The sequence below is a fragment of the Boleophthalmus pectinirostris genome, unplaced genomic scaffold (assembly GCF_026225935.1).
Source record: "Boleophthalmus pectinirostris isolate CB_2022bp ecotype Guang Dong unplaced genomic scaffold, ASM2622593v1 HiC_scaffold_2, whole genome shotgun sequence".
Classification (NCBI taxonomy): domain Eukaryota; kingdom Metazoa; phylum Chordata; class Actinopteri; order Gobiiformes; family Gobiidae; genus Boleophthalmus; species Boleophthalmus pectinirostris.
The window spans coordinates 16363201-16386847 of NW_026571152.1; positions in this window are offsets into that span (position 1 = coordinate 16363201).

A 23647-nucleotide genomic window follows, 5' to 3' on the forward strand; every position below is an offset into this window, starting at 1 on the left:
TTACAGCCATATCCACACAATAATTGATAAACCCAATCTAAATCCTGTTTTATCCTTTGTCTCAACCCCACTTTCACAACTGCAACGTGCAAGAATGTTCTTATAAAAGTTACCTTGACATTTCTTTCTCCAAGAATTACATAAAACACTCCTCAGCCAAGAAACACAGTCCGTTTTTTTATTATATCACAATTGTTGCGCAGAAACCTTGAAATCTCTGCAACAGACAAGTTGCAGAGAATTGGGACCCTACTTTTTACTTTGGGTTTTAACAAATTTCATCAGACCAAAATAGCAATTAAAGCTTGTCCTTGGATATTTTCTGCACTGTTCTTGCTTTTTAACTGCCTTTGGGCAATTTAAATCTTTGTACATTTGTGTTATGTAACTTAAAGATGCACTATGTAACTTTCTGGTTGTGGGTCTGTCCCCTGCTTGTTTCTATAGATATATCATTGCTGTGCCTGTCCCACAGTGTGACATTAAACAGCTCTACTTTACATTTATTCAATTATGCATGGTTGTTATGCTCAAAGATACTTAGAAAAACAGGCTGTGAGGGCAGGTACCTCTCCACAAATCTGATCTGACACTTGGTCTGGTTTGGTCTCCATGAAGATAGAAAGGTTTAATTCCATAATGTGAAACATTCCAGACGAAGCAATAACATCTTCATGGCGAAAAGCATTTGACTGACCCTCCACCAGAAAAGTTACACACATTTAAATGAATGTACAATATATCAAAAATAAATTAAGTCCCCTACATTGTCATGCAAGGAGAAGGTACAAGCACACAAGCAGTTTGAATCAGGCTCAAACAATAGCTGCTAGCACTGAAGTTGATAACTGAAGTGAACCGTGCCGGTTCTGGTTGCCGCACGTAATCTTGTCTTCACACTGGAAATCAGACCATTCGGGAACCGGAAAGTTGGTTCCCAATGGGAATCACGTGAATAGTATGAACGCGGGTTGTTCACCGGTGAGCGCTTTTGTTCCCAGTGGAACTGGTGCGGGAATCAGCACCGGCACCATTCTGACCAACCTGAAGACAGCTTGAGAGGGTTTCATCCTGTTCCTCATACCCCTCCTTTCCTGCTCCCTCTCCCCTTCTCTCCTTACCTTGTTTGGAGTTTCCTGGGTATATCCCGATTACACTCACCTGCTGAGCTCCACTCCCAATCCTCATCACTCCATCTTCTCCTGCCGTAAATGACCTGCTGACCTTCTCTCCAGTGTCAGATCATTCCGTCATCAAGTGGTGAACTTTAACTCAGGCTTTTCTATTGTCTGTGTATGTTGAAGATTTTTTTAGACTTATCAGTTTTCTTTTGTCCATTCTTCAGATCCTTCAGGTGGAGCCAGCCTCATCACATTTGCCTCATATTCTGATAACCTTTGCTCACTCCGAGCCACCACCTACCTCCTGTGTGCTGCCTTCCTGGACCTGTCCTGCCGCAGAACCCACTTCCTCCCTAAGACTATTTTTGTTAATAAATCCTTTTTGTCTGCATTTTTGGGTCCCTCAGTTGTCTTTTCTTAACATACTCACACCAACCTGCTCAGGGATTACAAGTGTAAATTAGCATTCATGCTATAACCTAGCACCGGCAGCAGCTCGCCTGACTGCTGCGCACTGTCCCTGTACAAATAAAAGCATACCATGCCATTGGAGCCCTGATATCAGAATATGACAGGTGAAGGTGTATAGACTTTAAAGGTTCTACAATATATTACACTAAATGGACTCTTGTAAGCTTTTAGCCATGTTATAATGTTGTCACCTCAGAAAGAACATACCAGGAGTTGTGTTTTGTTTCATTCACATGTTTGAGTAACCCTTTATTACTAGCCTGCCATCTCCAAAATGCTCTGTTCCACCTCGTCATGAAGCAGTAGTTAACAGCTATCTTTTACCCTTTTTTCCCTAAAGATCGGCAATTCTGAGCTGAAATCTTTCTAATGAAGGTGCATGGAGTTCAAAAACACAGTGGAGCACTTCCTGTATACCACATGACCTCATAGGAATAGAGCCTAAATATGCAGAAGTTGTGCGTTAAACATCTGTGAATGAAACAAAACAAAACTCCAGGTATGTCCGTGGTGAGGAAACAGCATTATAACATACAGTAGAATGTAATATAGACCCTTTAAGGTAAAAAAAAAACAAAAAACTTAACAGCAAAAAACGAATGACCCTTTAAATAGTCTTACAGCTTCATTTTGTTCAGGTCATGTCTTGCAGTGTTGGAGGTGCACAGACTACCTCTGCGTCTGTCTGTATAACTCTGCTCCACTCCTGGACTCTTGAGTTAAGCTGACCACTGAACTCTGAACTCCAGACAGAGACAAGTACTGTAATGATGCTTGGCTCTTCACTTTTGTAATACTTCTCTCCTGGACAACTGTGTGTGCTAGGATGAGTCGGTCTAGTAGTGTAACTAAACTCAACTCAGTATTAAAAGGCCTGTATTATGTAATTTTCTGATGTATGATATAATGTTGTTTCCTCATCACAAACACACTTGGATTTGTTTTGTCTCATTCAAACATGTTGAGCACAAATCCTGCATATTTAGTCCTTCTCTTAAACTTAAAACACCCTGTTCTACCTTGTGATGTCATGTGGTAATACAGGAAGTGCTCCACTGTGTTTTTAAACTTCATACACCTTCACTAGAATCCTTTGGATGAGCCACTGCAATATCCGGACTATTGAGCGTACCTGAATATAAGCCGCATTAACTAAATTTAAAAAAATTAGCACCTGAATATAAGCTGCAGGTGTCCCACATCTTCAAGAACGTTTTCAAGTTAGGGCTGTCTGCTATTATCGCCTCTGAAAGCTTTTGTCGTCTTTTTGCAGTGAGTCAGTTCGTCACGCTGCCGTCGCCAAAATCTCATCATCGACTCACTGATGCCGAGGTCACGTGCATTTCTTCGTGTGTTTTCCATGAGGAGGGTGTGCGTATGAAGCGCAAAATAACTGTTCAAAAATACAGTCAAGCGAGCATCTTCCTCGGCGCATCACCCCCGTCTCTCCCCGCACTCTACGGCACATGACTCCTGCAAGAGCCACTCTCCTGTCTGTATCATGTCAGTGTCTTGGAAGATTTCAGCAAATATCAGTCTCTCCCGAGGGCTAGGTTAGATGTGTCGATCAGGTATGAGTGGATGTCCGGCTACTGAAGTTTGAGACATTTCTTCTCGTCTCCTCACTAATGTTCATTTATCATCATACCTTATTTTATCACATGACGATCAACTGTTTAAGTGCACTGATAACATTGCTAGGTAATCCTGCACGTTCATGTTCTATGTGTTAACCGCACAGACAGTGGCGTTTTCTGCACTCAGACTGTGCGCGTCTGCTATGTTGCCAAACCATAGACCGTATATATGAATGGATAATGTGTCAAACTAAGAATTTGTCCATATATTAGCCACATCATATTTTTAGCCGCAGGGTTAAGTGTGAGAAAAAAGTAGCGGCTCAAAGTCCAGAAATTACAGTAATATAAAAGCCCTGGAATTGCCAATATGTAGGAAGTAAAGGTAGCTGTTATCTTAAAAACTGCCAGTTCATGACATCACAAGGTGGAACAGAGCATTTTGAGCACTGGGGATGTAGACAGATTAATAACAGAGGGTTACTCAAATGTGTAATGAACCAAAACACAACTCCAGGTATGTTTTTGATGAGGTAATAACATTATAACATGGCTTAAAGCTCACCAGAGTCCATTTTGTGTAATATAGGAGCTTTAATTACAATTTCAGTTAAAACCATTCTGCGCTCCATGTCCATCAGAGCAGCAGAAACATCAGCCGCCTCAGCCACTCCTTTTCTCATTTAAACTTTCTCCGCCCCATCGCCTTGCTGATATCTCCATCTGTTGGTTTCTTGTCTACTGGGGCCTCACTCATTTGCCTTTGTGTGTAGAGGAGCTTTTAACCATAATACAGTGTTTCCTCACATTATTCACTTACTTAAAGTTGTATTATGGAACCAGATGTACAACGCTGGTTCCAAAATATGACAACTGTCTAATTTTACCACCGCCACCGCCTCGCAAATACACAAGGGGCCACAAAGCCAATTTAAAAGAAACAAAACACTAAAATCAAATGAGATTTTTGCTACTATGATATGTTTCAATGAAGTGATGGAACCAGCAGCAAAGACTCAGCTCTGCGGTTTTGAAAAGGAAGTCAGTGAAGCCATTTCTGGACCTGATTTGTACTGTCTTAAAGGTGCGCTGTGTAACTTTTCTGATCTGGAGTGTCTGCCACCTGCTTGTCTCCATGGAGATGTTTCTGTTTTGTCTGGAATGTCCCGGTATGGCATTAAATGTATCTTGCATTTACTCAATAGCGTGGGTTTTTCTTGACCTAAAAACTTGCATTCTTACTGTGAGTGGGCTTGCCTTTCCACAGATCTAATATGTAACTTGGCCCTGTGACATCGCCTGCGGTCTCTGCCATACTTTGGAACATTCTAGGCAACATCTTTACAGAGAGAACCAGGTGAACAACCATCCACCTGAAAAGTTACAAAGTACACCTAGAACAAGTTCATTTTAAAAGGTTTGTGAACAAAAGGTTTAAAAGGTTTGTAGAACAAGTTCATTTAAAAAGTCCAAACTTATTCCTCACTTTTACATTTTGAGCATCCTTATTGTTCACTGTGATGAGTTTATAAGCACTTTTCACTACTCTCTGAGACCAGTGTGAAGTCATTTTTTCTTCACAAATTTCTTCTTGATTTGTGTAAAGCTATAATTAAAATTTACAATAATTATAACTCCACCAAATGAAATCAAAATTAGAGAATCATTAAATTTTGTCATACGCATTTTAAGATCCTATATTATGCAAAATTGACTCATGTTATAATATTATTACCTCCTCAGAAACATACCTGGAGTTGTGTTTTGTTTCATTCACTCATTCATTTCTTTATTATTAGTCTGTCTACATCTCCAAAGCTCAAAACACTCTGTTGCACCTTGTGATGTCATGAAGTTTTCATGTCAGTAGCTACCGTTTCACTAGAAATTTGAAATTGTAGGAAGGAAATTATCCAAATAATTCTAGTGTGTTGAGTTTAAAATGGAGCACTTCCTGTATTACCACATGACACCACAAAGTAGGACAGAAGAAATACCATATTTTTTTGGACTATAGGTCACACTTTTTGTCATGGTTTGGGTGATCCTATACTCCAGAGCGACTTATATATTAAAATTTTCACACTGACAGCCGTGTGAGGCTCTAGGCGTGTGATAGTATCTGCTACTACTATTACTCCTGTACCACTGTCACTTTACTCTACTGCGCATGTCTCCTGCAGAAAGAGCCACTGTCCTGTTGCAAGTAGTGAAATATTCAGCCGAAAATGGTAATCAAGCAGCAGATAGAAAGTTTAGAGTGAGCGAAAAGCTTGTGAGGGACTGGCAGAAAGCAGGGATGGAGAACACAGCTTCACGGCAACCAGGCAGGTGCGCCATGCAGCTTTCCTGGAAGTCATTGGATGGACTGACAAAGCCTGGACTTCAGTGACAACTGAAACTATCCTGTCGGGATTCAGAAAGGCTGGAATAATTCTAACTGGAACTGATGCCTAGTCTGACAATAGCTACGCAGAAAAGGAAACGGCGCTCCGTTTACCTCCGGAGGTTGCGCAAAAGTGACACAGAGGATCAAGAATTCTGTGGGTTTATTGATTTGGAGTGAGAGTTTGGTAAACTTATGTTGTGTTGTTTATGCTATAGTTATCTGAATAACTGTTCATATGTTACGTTAACATACTAGACGCCTATTCAGCCTGTTATTCTCTGTTCTATTGTTATTACTATAATTTGCCTTTCAAGAAATGTCGGTTCCTGGTCTCTGATTTTATAAAATAAATTTCCCCAAAAAAGTGCGACTAGATTATAGTCCGGTGCGAGTTATATATGTTTTTTTCTTCTTCATTATGCATTTTTTGGCTGGTGCGACCTTATACTGTGGAGCGACTTATAGTCCGGAAAATACGGTACGCAGGATTTGTGAATGAAACAAAACACAACTGCAGGCATGTTTTTGATAAGGAATCAGCATTATAACATCAATCAGAAAATAGCATAACATGGGCCCCTTAATCAACGGTGCGTATTACGATCAAACTGAACAAGGAAGCAACACATCCATGCAGCCAAAGTAAAGGGGACAGCCAATATGGATCCAAGTGCCCAGAACCATTATAAACCCTGTCCATCTCCTCTGCCTCGGCAAAAATGAGTGCAATGATTTTTCGCCGTTAATATGATAATCAATTCTACATGTGTCAGAACTAATGGGCTCCACCAACACAAAAGGACATCGATGCCGGAGCAGGAGGATGACCACAGCAATGATTAGACGGAGCGTAATTTCCCAAGGATATGGCCTGGATTAAACAGCGGGGCTTTGGGGAGGAGAGAATTGTTTTCCTTCTCCCCCAGGTTATCGCAGGTACCAACTATGCCACTGTTATTAAAGCGCTAAAATTGGCCCCGTACTGTCAGAGCAGGCGGTGCTCAGAGCCAAGAGGTGTTTGTTGGAGTGTGATGTGTGGTTTGTTTAAAGGTCTTATATTACGCAAAATTGACTCTTGAAAATGAGCTTTAAGCCATGTTAGAATACTGTTGTGTCATCAAAAACATACTCGGAGTTGTGTTTTGTTTCATTCTCACATGTTTGATTAATCTTGTATTACTAGTCTGACTGCATCTCCAAAACTCAAAATGCTCTGCTCCACCTTGTGATGTCATGTAGTGGTAGTTTTCAGGTTAACAGCTACTTTTTACCTTTTGTTCAGAGGAAATTGGCACCTCCACTGCTGATATCATCCAAATGATTCTGGTGAAGCTGTATGGAGTTTAAAAACACAGTGGAGCACACCCTGTATTACCACATGACATCACAAGTGTTTTCTGTTTAAATGACACCTATTATGCAAAATTGACTTCAGAACTTTTTATCATGTCATTTACCCTCTGGAAGTTGTGTTTGCAGTGATTTGTGCCTGTTTGAGTAAACTTTAATCACTTATTTTCAAGAAGCCATATTGCCAATCATGTCCTGTGTTCACCCCCACCGGCGTACGGCCACTGCTCTGTAATAACTTCGTTCTACAATTTTATTTTCTCAATCAGTAATACACATAGCATACAGCAGCGTAGTGTTGTCAGTGTAGTCCTAGCAGAAATGAAAAAAAAAACAAAAAAAAAACACTGCTCGCTAGCGTGATGTACAGATATCCACATGTATTGCTGGTGTTAAGGATCTGTTGGTGATGATATGTCAACATGTGGAGATGTGGGTGTGCCTTACGGGGACCCAGCTTTCATAAACCTAATATTCCATTTTAAACTCAGTACCCGTGTTTTGAGTGTGTATCATTTTATTAAATCATCCCAAAGGTCTGTAGAGGGCGTGCTCGATATGAGCCATGTACACACAACAAATCCAGAACACTGACTCTGTTTGTGTTTGTCCACAGCGACGTCAGCTCCAATTGGGAACTGCATCTTTCTAAAGCAGTACTCTGTGGATTATTTCTTTAATTAAGTGATTTAGATGACTATTGTGATTTAAAATGTGTACCATATTTTTCGGACTATAAGTCGCACTTTTTGGGGGAAATTTATTTTATAAAATCAGAGACCAGGAAGCAACATTTCATCTCAAAAGGCAAGTTATAGTAAAATAACAATAGAGTAGAGAACAACATAACAAGTTTACCAAACTCTCGATCTCACTCTAAATAACTAAACTCGGCGACCTCCGGATGTAAATGGAGCGCCTCTTCCTCCTCTGCGTAGCTGTTGTCAGACTCATCACAGTTCCAGTTAGAATTATTTTGGCCTTTTTGAATCCCGACAGGATGGTTTCGGTTATCACTGAAGTCCAGGCTTTGTCGATCCATCCAATGACCTGAAGTTGCATGGTGCAAATGTCCAGTTGCCGGAAGTTGTGTTCTCCTTTCACCAGTCTCTCACAAGTTTCTCTCTCACTTCAAACTTTTTTCTGCTGCTCGATTACCGTTTACGGCTGAATATTTCACTACTTGCAGCAGGACAGAGACCCTTTCTGCAGGAGACATGCGCAGAGCCCCAAGTGACAGTGGTACAGAAGTAATAGGAGCAGCAGATACTGACAGACAAACCTAGAGTGCCCTCTCGCGACTGTCAGTGTGAAAAATTTAATATATAAGTCGCACTGGTGTATATGTCACAGGACCACCCAAACCATGAAAAAAAGTGTGACTTATAGTTCAAAAAATACGGTAAATAACAGCATAATGATCCATGGATGTTGTACACTTTAACTATATAACAAGTTCAAACACAATATGTGATCTTTAAGAGAAGAGCACAGACTAAATATCATTAGCCTAATAGCATAATTGCCTAAGTAATTTTTTTTGCCAAATTGTGATATCTGCCTAACTTTACTCTCCTGCCACTGCTGCATCACCCTGCCTTATTGCCTATGTCCTCAGCCTATCAGAACGCTTGTTAGAGTCTAAAATCACTGTGTTTCCTTGGTCATCTCTTTACAATATCAATAAAAAATACCAATGTGCTTGCTAAAAAATCCGTTTTTTTCTTGTTTTCCAAAAACGTTCAAATATGACTTGGGCAACTATGCTATTAGGCTAACGATATGCAAGATCTGTGTGTTAAACATGTGTAAATGAAACAAAAAACACAACTCCAGGTATGTATTGATGAGGAAACAACATAGAACAGAAAATTGCGTAATATGGACCCTTTAATGGTGCATTGTGTAACTTTTCTGGTGGAGGGTCCATCAAATGCTCCATCGAGATGTTATTGCTTTGTCTGGAAAGTTTCACAGTATGGTATTGAACCTTTCTATTTTCAGGGAGACCAAACCAGACAGAGTTACAGGTCAGATCTGTGGAGAGGCGACCTATCACAAAATTGACTCTTGTGAGCTTTAAGCCATGTTAGAGTGTTGTTACCTCCTCACACACATCCCTTTTACCTTTAATTTAGTAGAGAATCATCAATTCCAGGGCAGAAATCATCCAAATTATTCAAGTGCATGTGATGGAGTTAAAAAACACAGTGGAGCACTTCCCATCAATGAGGTTTACCAGTGACCAGACTCACATCTTCTTAAAGTGTTGGAAAGGCGTGTATCCTAGACCCCAGGCAAGATAGGCGATGCAATAAAACACATTATGAGCATCAAATTATAGAGTATGACCTATAAGCAGCTGTTAAACAATATTATTTTTATCCATTCTAAATTAAATTCCTTCTACGCAGCCAATTCATCTCCCCTCTCTTATGTCTGTAGAGTTTATTTTCCTGGCTCATTACAGCATCACTATTTTTAAACCTGGAGGCACGGGACAGACTGAGCAGACTTCCCCTCCTCTTCCTCTCCTCCTCCTCCTCCCTCTCTCCAATACAGTGCCCTCCTTCCGCACCACTCTCCCCTTTATCTCTCACCACCGTTTATTTCTAGTTGGCCCATTCAGCGCTTTTATGAGAGCATTCACTACGATGCCTCGGAACGTAAACACTCTCCCATGCCTTTTTATGTATGTTCATCTACTGCAAAATTAGGTCAATCACCATGGCTGCTCGTTCAGCGCCATCGTAACCTCCTCGCCCGCCGTCATTCCCGTACATGGATGACATTTATGGAACTCCACCTAAACATCTGGCGTTGGGAGATGTTGCAGTGATGATGTCTCGCATTTTCGTCCTTGTGGAGTATATGTGTGTGTGCGGGGGGGATGCGCGCGCACGCACGTGTGTGTGTGTGTGTGTGTGTGCGTGTGCGTGTGTGTGTGTGTGTGTGTGTGTGTGTGTAGGGGGTGTGTGTGTAGTGTGTGTGTGTGTGTGTGTGTGTGTGTGTGTGTGTATGCATACTCCTTTGAGAGGGCAGTACTTTGATCCTGGGTTATTGCATGCATACAGATACATACAATACTACATATGTTTACTGAGGTATGTTGGAGAAAAGACCTTGAGGTGTCCATCACGATGATGGACAGAAGTTGAGTGTGTGAGTTGCATTGTGTTTTCTGGTTTACAAAGGAGTTTTCACAGGAGCTAGTTAGTCTCAAAAGGTCTGTAGTAGAACAGTAAAAATGTGTAGTCTTCCCAAGCAATGACAGACCAAGACTCTGGTCTAACAGAATATGAAATAGCCTGCACAATGCATAAAATAGAACCTTTGAAGCAGGCATGTCCAAACTACGGCCTGCCTCCTCAGGGCAATATTTTGCTGGCCCTAGGCCAACACTAAGGCTAGACCAACAGGAAGGCTCGGAAGAATTGGCTCAAAAAATTCCTCTAACATATTCTTCTAACATCATAACCTGACTAAGAAGACAGAGGAAGATCTGATATAAAGGTGCCAAGATGTAAAAAGGTGTTTCTTATATGTAATTATAAGTAACTATTTTAACTATTTGTTTTTCTTTTAACCTTAGGAATGATCTGATAACAAATGTTTTCAGTTGATACCAATAATGGCCTTTCTGTTCTAGCTACAGTGGCTAGTAACTGATATTCGCCACAATTTATATATATATATATATATATATATATATATATATATATATATATATATATATATATATATATATATATATATATATATATAGTATATATATATATATATGTGGGTGTGTAAGAGTGTGCAGGAAAGCATACATGGACGACATAACCAAGTGGGGGCATAGTGTACAGAAACATCTTGGCAGAGTATGGGCTGGAGACCCCAGGATCAAGGTGGAAACACTCCAAAGGTTGATGGAGAATGACCGGCCAAGATCCTGGTGGACTTCCAGATACAGACTGACAGAATGGATGGCGAACCAACCAGACATAGTGGTGGTGGATAAGAAACAGAGCAGAGCCGTTGGTGGTTGACATCGCAATACCAAGCGATGGTAATATCAGGAAAAAGGAACACGAGAAGCTAGAGAAATACCAGGGGCTCAAGGAAGAGCTGGAGAGAGCCTGGAAAGTAAAGGCATCAGTGGTGCCTGTGGTGATCGGAGCACTCGGGGCTGTAACCCCAAACTGGAAGAGTGGCTACAACAGATACCGGGAAAAACAACGGACATCTCAGTCCAGAAAAGTGCAGTACTGGGAACAGCAAAGATACTGCGCAGAACTCTCAAGCTCCCAGGCCTCTGGTAGAGGACCCGAGCTCAATGAGGTGAGAGAGACCTACCACCGTGGAAGGTGAGAAACACATTTTTTTTTTTTTTATATATATATTTTTTATTATATATATATTATATATATATATATATTATTTATTATTTATTTATAATGTGTGTGTGTGTGTGTTTTATGTTTTTTTTATCCTTTTTGCAGTATACTTAAATGACACTAATATTTATTTTCCATCCATAATTAATTTCTTCAAATAATAATAATATTACCAACCATCTACCTGCCCGTCTGACCACCACTAATCACTCACCCACACACCTCATACTTTTTGACATCAGAAAAACCTAAAATTGTAAACTGTTTGAGAGTGTACCTCCACTCCAGAACACTCCCGTCTGCCTCCTGTTGAGTCCTAAAAGAGTTCACGCTAAGTTCAGCTCTCACTCTTTCTCTCTCTCTCTCCCTCTCTGTCGAATCTTGCTGGCGTGTGCGCGGTGATTAGCCCGCCAAGCTGCAGAGCCGGGAGTGCTTGATGACAGTCCAGAGCGGCCTCCTCACAGCCACCGTTTGGTGCTATTTGGTGTCTTTGTTCTTCAGAGACTCGGGGTCCCTTCGGAGACTGCTTTTGGAGTGTGCTTGCCTGATGGATTGTACATTTGCCCAGTTATTTATCTCACTTCGGGAGCGGGTGGAGTGGTGATAAGAAAATATTGTTAAGTTTGATAATTTTCTGGCAGATACAATCTCAGCTCAAGTTATTACCGTGAACTATCATAAAATTATGAAGGTAATTTGGTACTTGTTCATACAGTGGTCATTTAAAGCAAGACTGTGTAACTGGAGGTGGGACTTTATCTACTGTACATGCAGTGGTGGAATGTAATGAAGGAAAAGTAATAAAGTACTGTACTTGTGTCTACATTTTAGGTATCTGTACATTACTTAAGTACATTTTAAACTTGATTCTTTTTACTTTTACTTCACTACATTTGAGATCAGGTATCTGTACTTTACTTTAGTACATTTTAAAGTGGATACTTTTTACTTTTTCTTCACTACATTTGAGAGTAGGTATCTGTACTTTGTACCTCACTATATTTTTGAACAAGACTGACTAATATGGCTAACCCTAACCCTTTTTATGATAGTTTAAGACCTGCAGAAATTACTGAATTTTGTTCATAGTTTGAGCAAACTAAAATATACAAAGAAAAAAATCTGGGAACATTTTGTGCAATTCAGTTGTTTTTGTTGAACAAAATTCAGCACTAATCTTAACAAAATCACTGCATCTGAAGCCTCATTAGACCTCAAAATATGAGAGAAATACTTTTACTATTTACTCTTGAGAACATTTTAAAATGGTTACTTGTACATAAGTAGATTTTGTCATGTGATGCTTTTACATACTGTTGTGTCCTTGGGCAAGGCACTGCAACCACATTGCCTAGTGTGAATGTGACATAAGCGAGAGCTGGTGGAAGCTGATGGTGCAGAATGGCTGCCTCACTTTCTTCAGTCTAGCCCAGAGCATTTGACAGGTGCTGTATAAATACTATTATTACTAACATCATGCAGTATAATAATATAATAATAATTTTCTGATTACCATCATAATATTACTGTGAGTACTGCAAGATTCTGATATGCTTATATCCCTAGTTATGGTTGACTCCAAAATGCATTCGCTGCAGAATCGACTACATAGAGCGAAGATAACCAGTAGAAATGCTTTTACTGTTCAAAGACTGTTGTGTTTGTGAAGTTTGTCTAGACGAAGGCAGAATTCCCTGAAATTGCAAACTGCAGACAGACAATCATAGAGAGATAGAAACTCAACTATTTTTATTTCAGCGTACCCAGAAATATGTACCATTTCAGTGACTTGTAAAGAAAGGTATGTTGTATGCTGTTGCATTTACTCAAGTACACTTATGTGAAGGAGTATACAATTGTTGATCTCCTAGTTTCTTGCAATGCTCCTTCAGATATGATTTCATTTTTTTCTCAGTTTTGTGTGTTTAGTTTATTTATTTAATGAGACAGGGACAGTGCACAATATACATTAACCTTAACAGGAGAGACACATTGTACCAGGCTAATTTCCACCTGTAGTCTCTGGGCATGTTGGTGTTATAGTTCATAAAATCAAACAGACAAAGAGAATGCCTTTTTAATGACCAGAGCATCATAACAGTTCTGTATCATCATTCACCCCCAGTTCTCTCAGCATCTTAAAATCATCATCCTTATCAAAATCATCATTCAGTTCATTCCCTCCAGAACATCACACTCTCTTCACTAATCAGACACTCATCAGTCCACATTATGGGCGCAGGTTTGGTTTGAGAGGAGCCACTGTTTCACCAGGCGTGAGAAAGTGATGCAGTTTGTACAGTGATCAGCTCAGTTGGTAACATGTTCCACTGACGGACGGCCACGCATGAAAAGGCTGAGTTTCCGAATGCTGTTCTGCGTTTGGGGATCCTGCACTTGCTGCTCACAGTGGATCAAGTGGCTCAGGAGGTGATTTCAGAGCTCAGAGAAACAGAAGTTTGTCTTTTCAATTATATCAGCTTCAAATTATAAATCATATGTGATGTCCAGACTGGTATTCTTAAATTATGTTTTCCCAAATATGTTTTTTACTCTTACTTGTATATATTTTTTGCACCACTACTTTGAACTTCAACTAAACTTGCAACTTTATGTCTTAAAATTTTATATTTTGCTGCATCCACTATTATTACATTTTTTTTGTTTCTGGGTAGTAAAGTTTGGTCATATGTTTTGTTAAATAAATATGTTTTCTTTATCAAAATCTTTATAACCAAAGTGTTAAAAAAGAGGGCACAAAACGGCAGCTACAATTTTGCCAGTTAAAGGTGCATTGTATAACTTTTTGGTGGAGGGTCTGTCAAATGCCTTTCTCCATGGAAATGCTATTGCTCTGTTTGTTTGTTGTTTCACAGTATTACATTAAACCTTTCTATCTTCATGTAGATGTTTGCCTGTTTTTCTAGCAATTTTTGAGCAGTAAAACCACTTGTAATTTAATAAATGTAAATTTGAGCTGTTTAATGTCCTACTATGGAACATTACAGGCAGAGCAATGACATTTCCATAGTAACGAGCAGGTGACGGACCCCCACCCAAAACGTTATGCAGTGAGCCTTTAAGGGTGGCCACTTAAACTCACCCTGTATGACTGAGGTAAGTTGTTGTCTAGATATCTATAAAACAGGAAAAACTAGAATTCAAAATGATACAGATTACAATTCATAAAAGGTGATAATTGCAACTTTTATGTTTTCGTCAAAAGAAATTGAATGTCTGGTAATGTTGTTTGAGCTAATGCATAAAGACTCCGATGTGTAGGTGTTTACGTTGAAGAGCTAGCGCAGCCTGACCTTTTGGCTGGTCTGTTTACTACTTTATTCAATAAGCATATCCTTGATCTGAAGAGGGCACGATGCAGACACTACTGCTCTCATAACAAAGGTAGTTTATATAAATGCAGGACATGGTGAATTCCAGTGTGTAAGCTGAGACAAAACTTGTAGTTGTACTATAACGTATCAGTGTAGCTAACAAGGCGATGTTTTCACACTTTTTTAACTTTTAGAAAGAAAAATAAAACTTGTACTAAATCAATATCAAATGTAAAATGCATTTTCTAAATCATTAGTCTTGGTTACAGTTCAGATAAATATACACTTTATCGTCCCTGAAACTTTTGACCTATTGTGCATGTTTTGGATTGATGGGGGAACTGTAGTGCCCAAAGGAACCCACCCACACACAGGGAGAACATGCAACCTTTAGACAGAAAGACTTGGGGATTGGACCTGGAATCGTCTTGTTGTGAAGTATGAGTGCTTGCCTCTCAGCCGCTGTTCCAATATATAAATGGTTCATGCTAACAGTAAGTGGTGGTCAGACTTCGGCCTTGGTTGTTCTTGCTCCCTCTGCTGGCAACAGTGTGGAATGGAGATCATTTTAAAGTGACAGTTCAAAATTTTGGACATAGGATCTCATTTCCTAGTTAGCCAGAGTGTTGGAGACGTGTGGACACACTTTTCAAAATATTCCATGCAGTCCTTGTGTTTGCAGAGGTCGCTGGTGCTAGGCTAGTGCATGTCAATGGCCATAGTTAGCCTGCTACTAAAAACTCTTAACCACTCCACAAAACACCCAAAGCAAATCTATTATTACACCAGACTGTCAATGTGAATGTCTGTGTCGATAGAATAATTTTAGAAATAAAACCAACCTTGCATTTGAAGGATTTATGTCTGAGCAGCAGCAGTGAGTTGTACTTCCTTATAGGAAGCTTGGCAGTGGCAGACTGATATCACCTAGCACCTAGGGGTGTCGCAATAACCTCAAAAATGAATCACCACGGTACTAAGAGGTTCACTGCGGTGTATGTTGGGCCACCGTGATCACCGCATGTGACCACGTGACCCGACCCTGGGTTCTGCATGGGTCCATTTTTAGAGACCCACACATGCCCGGATCCATTAACATGCCACCTGTCACCACCTATGTCCTTGATAACCCAGGACTAACTCAGGACTAAGGCGTGTCGGGAGACCACAGGCGAAAGGACTGGCGTATAGAGCTCCCCGTCCCACGAAGGTAAGTGCAGCTGTCACCCAATCGCGCTTTGCGGACACCCTGCTCTGCTGGCTCTCTCCTTTAAGTCAGCGGGTACCCGACCCAGTGCAGGACCCGAGCTGCCACAGTGAGAGCTGGAGAGATGCAGCCAAATGTTACTTCTCCCACGCTACACACGCTATATCCACACGACAACCAAACCACATATGCATTTGCGCAACAAGTGCATCATCAGAGAGAGTTTTCATTGCCACTGGAAATAGTGTAACTTGGGGGGATGGGGGGTGGGGGAGGAGTTGCGATATCATCGCAAACTGCGCTGTTGAACCGCTATACCGCACCACAGGAGAAATTTCCAAAGAGCGACAGCAGTACTAGCACCTATCTTACCGGCAAAGTAAAATTCTGCTGCTGCCGAGAAAATAGCCCCTCAACATGCGACAATTCATGCAATACAAAGTTAGTATTATTTCAAACATTATTCTATTGACACAGACATTGACATCAATAGTTTGGTGTAATAATAGATTTGCTTTGGGTGTTTTGTGGAGTGGGTAAGACTGTTTTTAGTGACAGGCTAACTATGGCCATTGACATGCACTAGCCTAGCACCAGCGACCTCTGCAAATACAAGGATTGGACGGAATATTTTAAAAAGTGTCTCCGCACATCTCCAAAACTCTGGCTAACTACAAAATGAGGTCCTATGTCCAAAATTCCGGACTGTCCCTTTAAGTAGATGTTAATTTAAAGTAATTTAAATTAAGATTATACTCATAAACTCTGCCCAGAACCACTTTTTAACACAACCACAATTCAAACTCCACCCCTGCAGCCTGGTCAGGGCAGTCTTGTGTGATGTCACATACTACTTGAATTTGCACACACTATTTTTTGCATTAAAACTGCCAAAAAAAATGACAAGGAACAATAGATAATGCTAACAAAACACTGTATGCACACTTAGATAGCTGGGAAAAAAGTTGATTTTAGCTCCGCTTTAAATAACAATAGCTGCCCCTAAAATGTGTGAATGCAATTCAGGAAAAAATGACCTTTGTATGAAACTCTCATCTGAAATTCTCAGCCTTTCTATTTCAATGTCTAGCGCCGTGAAAAACCGTAAACATAAGAAAATACATTCACATTTTCACTTCTTTCTATTCAAAAGGATTTCAAAAAAACAACGTCAGTGATGTGAAACTACAATAATATTAAAAAATGAACAAAATGGAGTAAACTTTTGGCGAGAATACTGTAGTGGGAGTAAAAGCAGGACATTGTGCTCACATTGGACCAAAAGCAGAGGTGATGCAGATGCTGACAGACCACTCTAAATATAATGAAGAACAATGTCATCGCACTGAGCATGTGCAAACTGCAGGTCACCTTTGGGTTTTAAAGTAAAGGGATAAAGTCCAGACAGTCTAAAGACAATAATAAGCAGTACTTTCACCTAGGAACTATTACTGGAATATTCAGACCTGTCCTGGTTTGATTATATATGTCACAATTATTACAGTACTGCTTATCATTTGATATATGTCAGCTGGAACAATATTTTGGGGCTATGTACAATTTCTTTACTTTTGAGGAGATATTTTAGTCTTATTTTTCTGCACTGCATTAACATGAACATGAGCATTAACATTTGAGCTGGCTGTAGAGGATTGAATAAATCAGTTCTATCACTCATTATATATAGTTTACAATTTAAATGTATTATTATGTTTTTAATGTATAATTTACAAAAAAAAAATAAAAAAAAAAAAATAATAATATTTACAGTGTTTTTCTGCTATTTATCTGTTACACCTCATGTTATTTAATAATATTGTACGTTTAGGTTTTTGTTTTTTTTGGATGGATAATTAGTTTCAATATTATTTTTTATTGTTTATCTTCTATAATTTATTCAGCAATATGACATACACATGTTTGAGTAATCCATTATTATTAGTCTGTCTACATCTCCAAAGCTCAAAATGCTCTGTTCCACCTTGTGATGTCCAGAAGTGGTAGTTTTCAAGTTAACAGCTCCTTTTATCATTTTATCTTTAATGGAGTACAGATTGTCAATTCCAGGGGCTGAAATCATACAAATGATTCTAGTGAAAGTATATGGAGTTTATAAAACACAGTGGAGCACTTTTCTGAATGAGAGAGAGAGATTATTATTGTTATTATTGATCTCGAGGGAAATTCAGGTTTTGCCTGGTGCAACATTTACACTGTGCTTCTCAGTCGCCTTTGTGCCTCAGTCAAAGGTCTCAGTGCAGCATAACAGAAAACCTGGTCAGGTAGTGTCTGTAGATCTGTGTGAGGGCAGTTTGAGGAGAGCGAAGAGACAAAAGTGTCCCTCTTCTATGTCCTCCAGCATCACAGCCATGTCCAAGGGGATCCAGGTGAATACAACAGTGAAAGAACTCACTCTACTCTGGTGTTTTGGTTGGTGATGAAATGGTTCAGTCCCTCAAAGTGTTTACTCTGAAAGGTGTTCTCCCACATTTGCTGCCACATACAGTATAGTGTAAAAAGCCTGTAGTATCTCAAATGTTCAAAGCTAGCTCATTAGTTAGTCTCTTGCACAGTCGCCATGGATAAGGGAAAAAAACGTGATATCCCAAGGTGGAACAGAGTGTTATCAGACTGAGAGAAGAAAACACAACTCCAACAGGGGTGTAGTGGGCGTGATATGCGGGGGTACACAGTCCAAACACTTCTCCCGACGTGAGATATAAAACAATAACAAATATAAAATAGCTACAACTTAAATGTCAAACCGGAGCTACTGGCAATGGTGAAAATGACATCTGCAGTACTGTCCTATAGTGACCTGAGACATGAGGGGACTAGGACTGAATCAGGACTAAACCAGGACTAAACCAGGATATTGATAATTGATTGTATTTAATGACACCGGTGTGTCTTGTTTTACCACTTTGCCCTGATGAAGACCATCTTACTGGTCGAAACGCGTTGGCATCTCTTCATGAAATAAAGGACTTTTAATATATTTGTCGGAGTGCCTTGGGTTTGTACCTTGCCCACTTTTTCATTTTCCAGTAAGGGTAGCTTTCTGTTTAAAGAGTACTGTTTTAACCCTCGTAGAGCACCTGTACTTCTATTTTTTACTCTTTTATGACCCAGTGAAGCGCTCTACCTCTTTTTCTTCATCTAAACCAGGACTGAACCAGGACTAAATCAGGTCTAAACCAGGACTGAACCAGGACTAAATCAGGTCTAAACCAGGACTGAACCAGGACTAAACAGGACTAAACCAGGTCTAAACTAGGTCTAAACCAGGACTAAACCAGAGCTGAACCAGAACTAAAACAGGACTGAACCAAGACTAAACCACTAAAGGACTAAACCAGGACTAAAATGGGACTAAAACAGGACTAAACCAGGACTAAAACCAGACTAAAACCAGAACTAAACCAGGACTAAAAGACTAAAAGGACTAAAAGGACTAAACCAGGAAAACCAGGACTAAAACAGGACTGAACCACTGCACCCACGTAGCTTGTTGGGTGACCGCAAGCGAAAGAACTAGTGCAGATCTCTGCGTAGCTGTCGCCCGATCGCGCTTTGCGAACACCCTGCTCCATGGGCTCAGGGTTCTTCATCTTGCTCTCAAGTCCAAGATTGATCCTGCTATAGACCTGGTTTAAAACTGGTTCAGTCCTGGTTCAGTCCTGTGCAGATGTGTTGCAGCCTATGATTTATATTCTGTAGGTGATCATGAATGGCGTTAATGATTCCGCATCATTTAGAGTAAAAATTAACTGGGCTGATGACTTTACGTTTGTTTGCCTTTATACACCGCTGAAGTCCAGGTATGTTTGTGATAAGGAAACAACATTACAACAGAGATAAAAAAAAAATAATAATAATTGCCTAATCTGGGCTGTATAAGCAAAATCATTGGTGAGTTTTAATATCTTCTTGTAGAACTACAGTATAACCCATGTTCCCATATAATAACTTAGAAGTCCATTTTTGCCCAATCCACTCCTCACTGTTTATCGTCCGTAAGTCAAGTGTGCGTGTGAGTTATCTGAGCTCCATTTTTAGAAAGGATGCTTCTAATCTCAAGCATCACAAGAGCGTACGGCAGCGGAGCTAAAACACAACATATATCAAAGTAATAGTTTAGCCTCCTCACAATAACCGCGTGGACTTGACAGATCGCGACTGTCTGCTCATATCTGTAATGCAGCTAAAAGTGTTTGTGTGGAAAAGCAGCTGCTCCCTCTACAGAAGATACGGCTCTATTCATTTCATCTGTCAAGCTCAGTGACGCTCAAGTTACACTGCAGAAATGTTTGGCTTTTTAAAGAGGGGGTATTATGCAAAATCCACTTTCTGTAATCTTACCTTATCAAAAACATGCAAGGAGTGGTTTTATATGTCATCCATGCTTGTTTGTGTAATCTATTCTGTTCAAACTTACAGTACTTACGGTTAGTAGTACAATTCTATCCAAAGCTCAGCCCACAAGTCTACAGCACAATTTTTTTCATAGATATATAAAAGCACGATACAAAAAAAATACACTACAACTCCACAAACCTGATGCGATGTGCAGAGGATTTATTAGCAGATGCACAACGATTGTTATGGCATCTCATTCTGAAAGGGGAGTGACAGTGCGAAGAGCAAAGGGAAGATGTGGCATTTTAATACATTGGTTTTGGCGGATATAGCATTTTCAAAACAATAAACGGTAACATAGTGATCGAAATATGTTATATGTTAATTAAGACCCCAAAAAAGTGTAATACCTCCTCTTTAAGTGATATCCAATCTTTTTTTTTTTTTTTTTTGGCATGGAGGCTTGGCAAAGGGTCACATCCAGGAAGCAAAGTCCTGCACGGGTCCATTTTTGAAGACCCGCACCCGTCCGCAACCGCGCAATACAGCACAACACCCGCCCGTTAACCCCGACACGTTAACATTCCACCCATTACCCGCCCGTGCCCATGATAAATCGGGGTCAGCCCATTAGTCCAACAGCCCAGTAGTCCAGGACTAAAGCAAGACTGAACCTACACTGTGCCATTAGCGGATTATAACTATATACATGCCGCAACCACAGAGACGATCGCCAGGACTACACCAGGACTACACCAGGACTACACTAGGACCGAACCAGTGTGATTAGCATAAATATATTCATACCGGAACCACTGAGCCGATCGCCAGTACTATATCAGGACTGGATAATGACTGAACCAGAACTAAACCATGACTAAACCAGGACTGAACCTACATCATATCATTAGTAAATTATCAATATATACACACTGCAAACCACAGAGACGATTGTCAGGACTACTCCAGGACTGAACCATGACTTAACCAGGTCTAAACCAGGACTAAACCAGGAGCACAGCTGCTGAGCCCATCTCCTCCGCTGATGGGTTTTATGTATTAATAGACACATCAAGAATCTGGGACTTCCGGTCATTGTGCAATGCATACTGGGAAGGATTTTCCGAAAAAGTGAGCATCAAACCGCCATGTTTGTTTTCCCAGTGGGATGTGTCTATTGACAAAGCTGATCTTTTCTAGTCTTTTGAACCATATCTCTTTTGTTTCTGATTCTGATATTGTCATATTTTAGTTTTGGGATTCGGACATCGTAATTGTGTGGCTGTTGGATCCTAACAACGGAAAACAGCTCGAGAAATTTGTTTGCGAACTCCATAAATGCAAAAGTGAATCAGATCTGTGTGACTGCAAACCTCCGTTAAAATTGTTTCCCTTCCCAACAGAATTGAAAAATAGTGCAAGACAAAGGGCAGTATTGATACACAGGAAGGACAAAAAAGGAAACCTTTGACTGCCTAAATCATCCCGAGTTTGCGGAGAACATTTTATATGTGGAGCGCCATCAAAGCAAAATCCCGACCACTCGCTCAGACTTGGTTATGAATTTAAAAAGTCAACGCCAAAGCGAAAGGCACCAGCTGTTCGCCAAACATCTTCCACTGCAAAGCGACCAGGACTTAATGTTGCTGTAAAGCCACAAGAACAAGAAAGTGTGAGCTCAGTCTGTTTGTCTTCTGCACCTCTCGCTTAACAAGCGGGATCCCGCTTTGATGGTGCTCCTCAAACAAAATGTTCTCTGCAAACTCGGGATGATTTAGGCAGTCAAAGGTTACCTTTTTCATCCTTCCCGTGGATCATTACTGCCCATCACCTTCACCTTTCACCATTTTTCAATTCCGTTGGGAAGGGAAACATTTTGTACAGAGGTTTACAGTCACACACATCAGATTCACTTTTGCATTTATGGAGTTCGCAAACAAATTTCTCGAGCCGTTTTCTGCTGTTAGGACCCAACAACCAAACAATGACGATGTCCGAATCCCAAAACTAAAATATTACAATATCAGAACCAGAAAAAAAAGTGATATGGTTAAAAAGACTTGAAAAGATCGGCTTTGTCAATAGACACATCCCACTGGGAAAACAAACATGGAGGTTTGATGCAGTATGGATTGCACAATGACCAGAAGTCCGAGATTCTTGATGCGTCTATTAAATACACTAAAGTCTCTCTCAGCCTGGTCCATCGTTCCAGGAAAAGACCGGGAAATGGCACTTGTTTCCAGGGCAACAGTTTTTTTCCCGTTTGTAGTTCATTTGATCCACCTGACCCGCCCGTGTGTAATCGCTGCCCACCAGCATACCCGCACGTAAAATTCCAGAATGTTAAAACCTGCTCATTTCAGCAACTATTTGTGGATACCTGTCAGGTACCTGACGCAGGAGAAGAACCCATATCACGCTATTTTCAGATTCATGTTATAATGCCATTTCGTCCTCAAAAACACCCCGGGAGTTGTGTTTTGTTTTATTCACACATTTATGAGTAATCCTTATTAGTCTGTGTACATCCCCAAAGCTCAAAATGCTCTGTTCCACCTTGTGATGTCATGAAGCTGTAGTTTTCAAATTAACAACTACCTTTTACCTTTAGTTCAGTACAGATGGGCAACTCCAAGGCTGAAATTATCCATATTATTCTAGTGACGGTGTATGAGGCTGTATTACCACATGACATCACAAGGTGGAACAGAGCATTTTGAGCTTTGGAGATGTAGACAGACCGTTAACAAAAGGTTACTTAAACATGTGTGAATGAAACAAAACACAACTCTGGGTATGTTTTTTAAGAGAGAACATAATAACATAACAAATAAAGATTATATTGATCACTAGTGGACTGCTTTCTATGCTTATGTTGAGCCTGTAGCCTGAGGACTCAAAATGTCCTACTTCTCTGCCTCTCCCTATCTCTCTCTCTGACCGCCAATCCACAGATAAGTTATTTTTAAATGGCAGCCAAAATAAGTGTACTAAACAGGGAGATGTCACCTGCACTGTCCATGCCTGCAAGAGAGAAAGTAGGAATTTAACATTTGATAAATATAAGATTTTAAATAACTTGTATTTGCTGTAAAATAATGATGTCACATGGAATAAAACAAATACTACTGAAGTGACTGCACGTACTTTTACTCCATCCACCACAAAAGTTACATAATGCACCTTTAAAGTAGACATATTACGCTTTCCCCCCAACTACTTAGTATTAATCACTATATAAGTGATAGAAAAAAAAAAAAAAACATTCAAAACTGCAGAACTGACATGCCCCATCTCTTCATAGTGGGAGCACACAGCGGATTTTTATTTTTGGAAAAGTAGCTGCATTTTTTAACCTAAAGTAAACAATTGCAACTAGGAATATGGGCAACTTTGAATCCAGGAAAATACAGGATTCTTCAAAAGGCAAGAATTGATCAAAATGCAACTTTG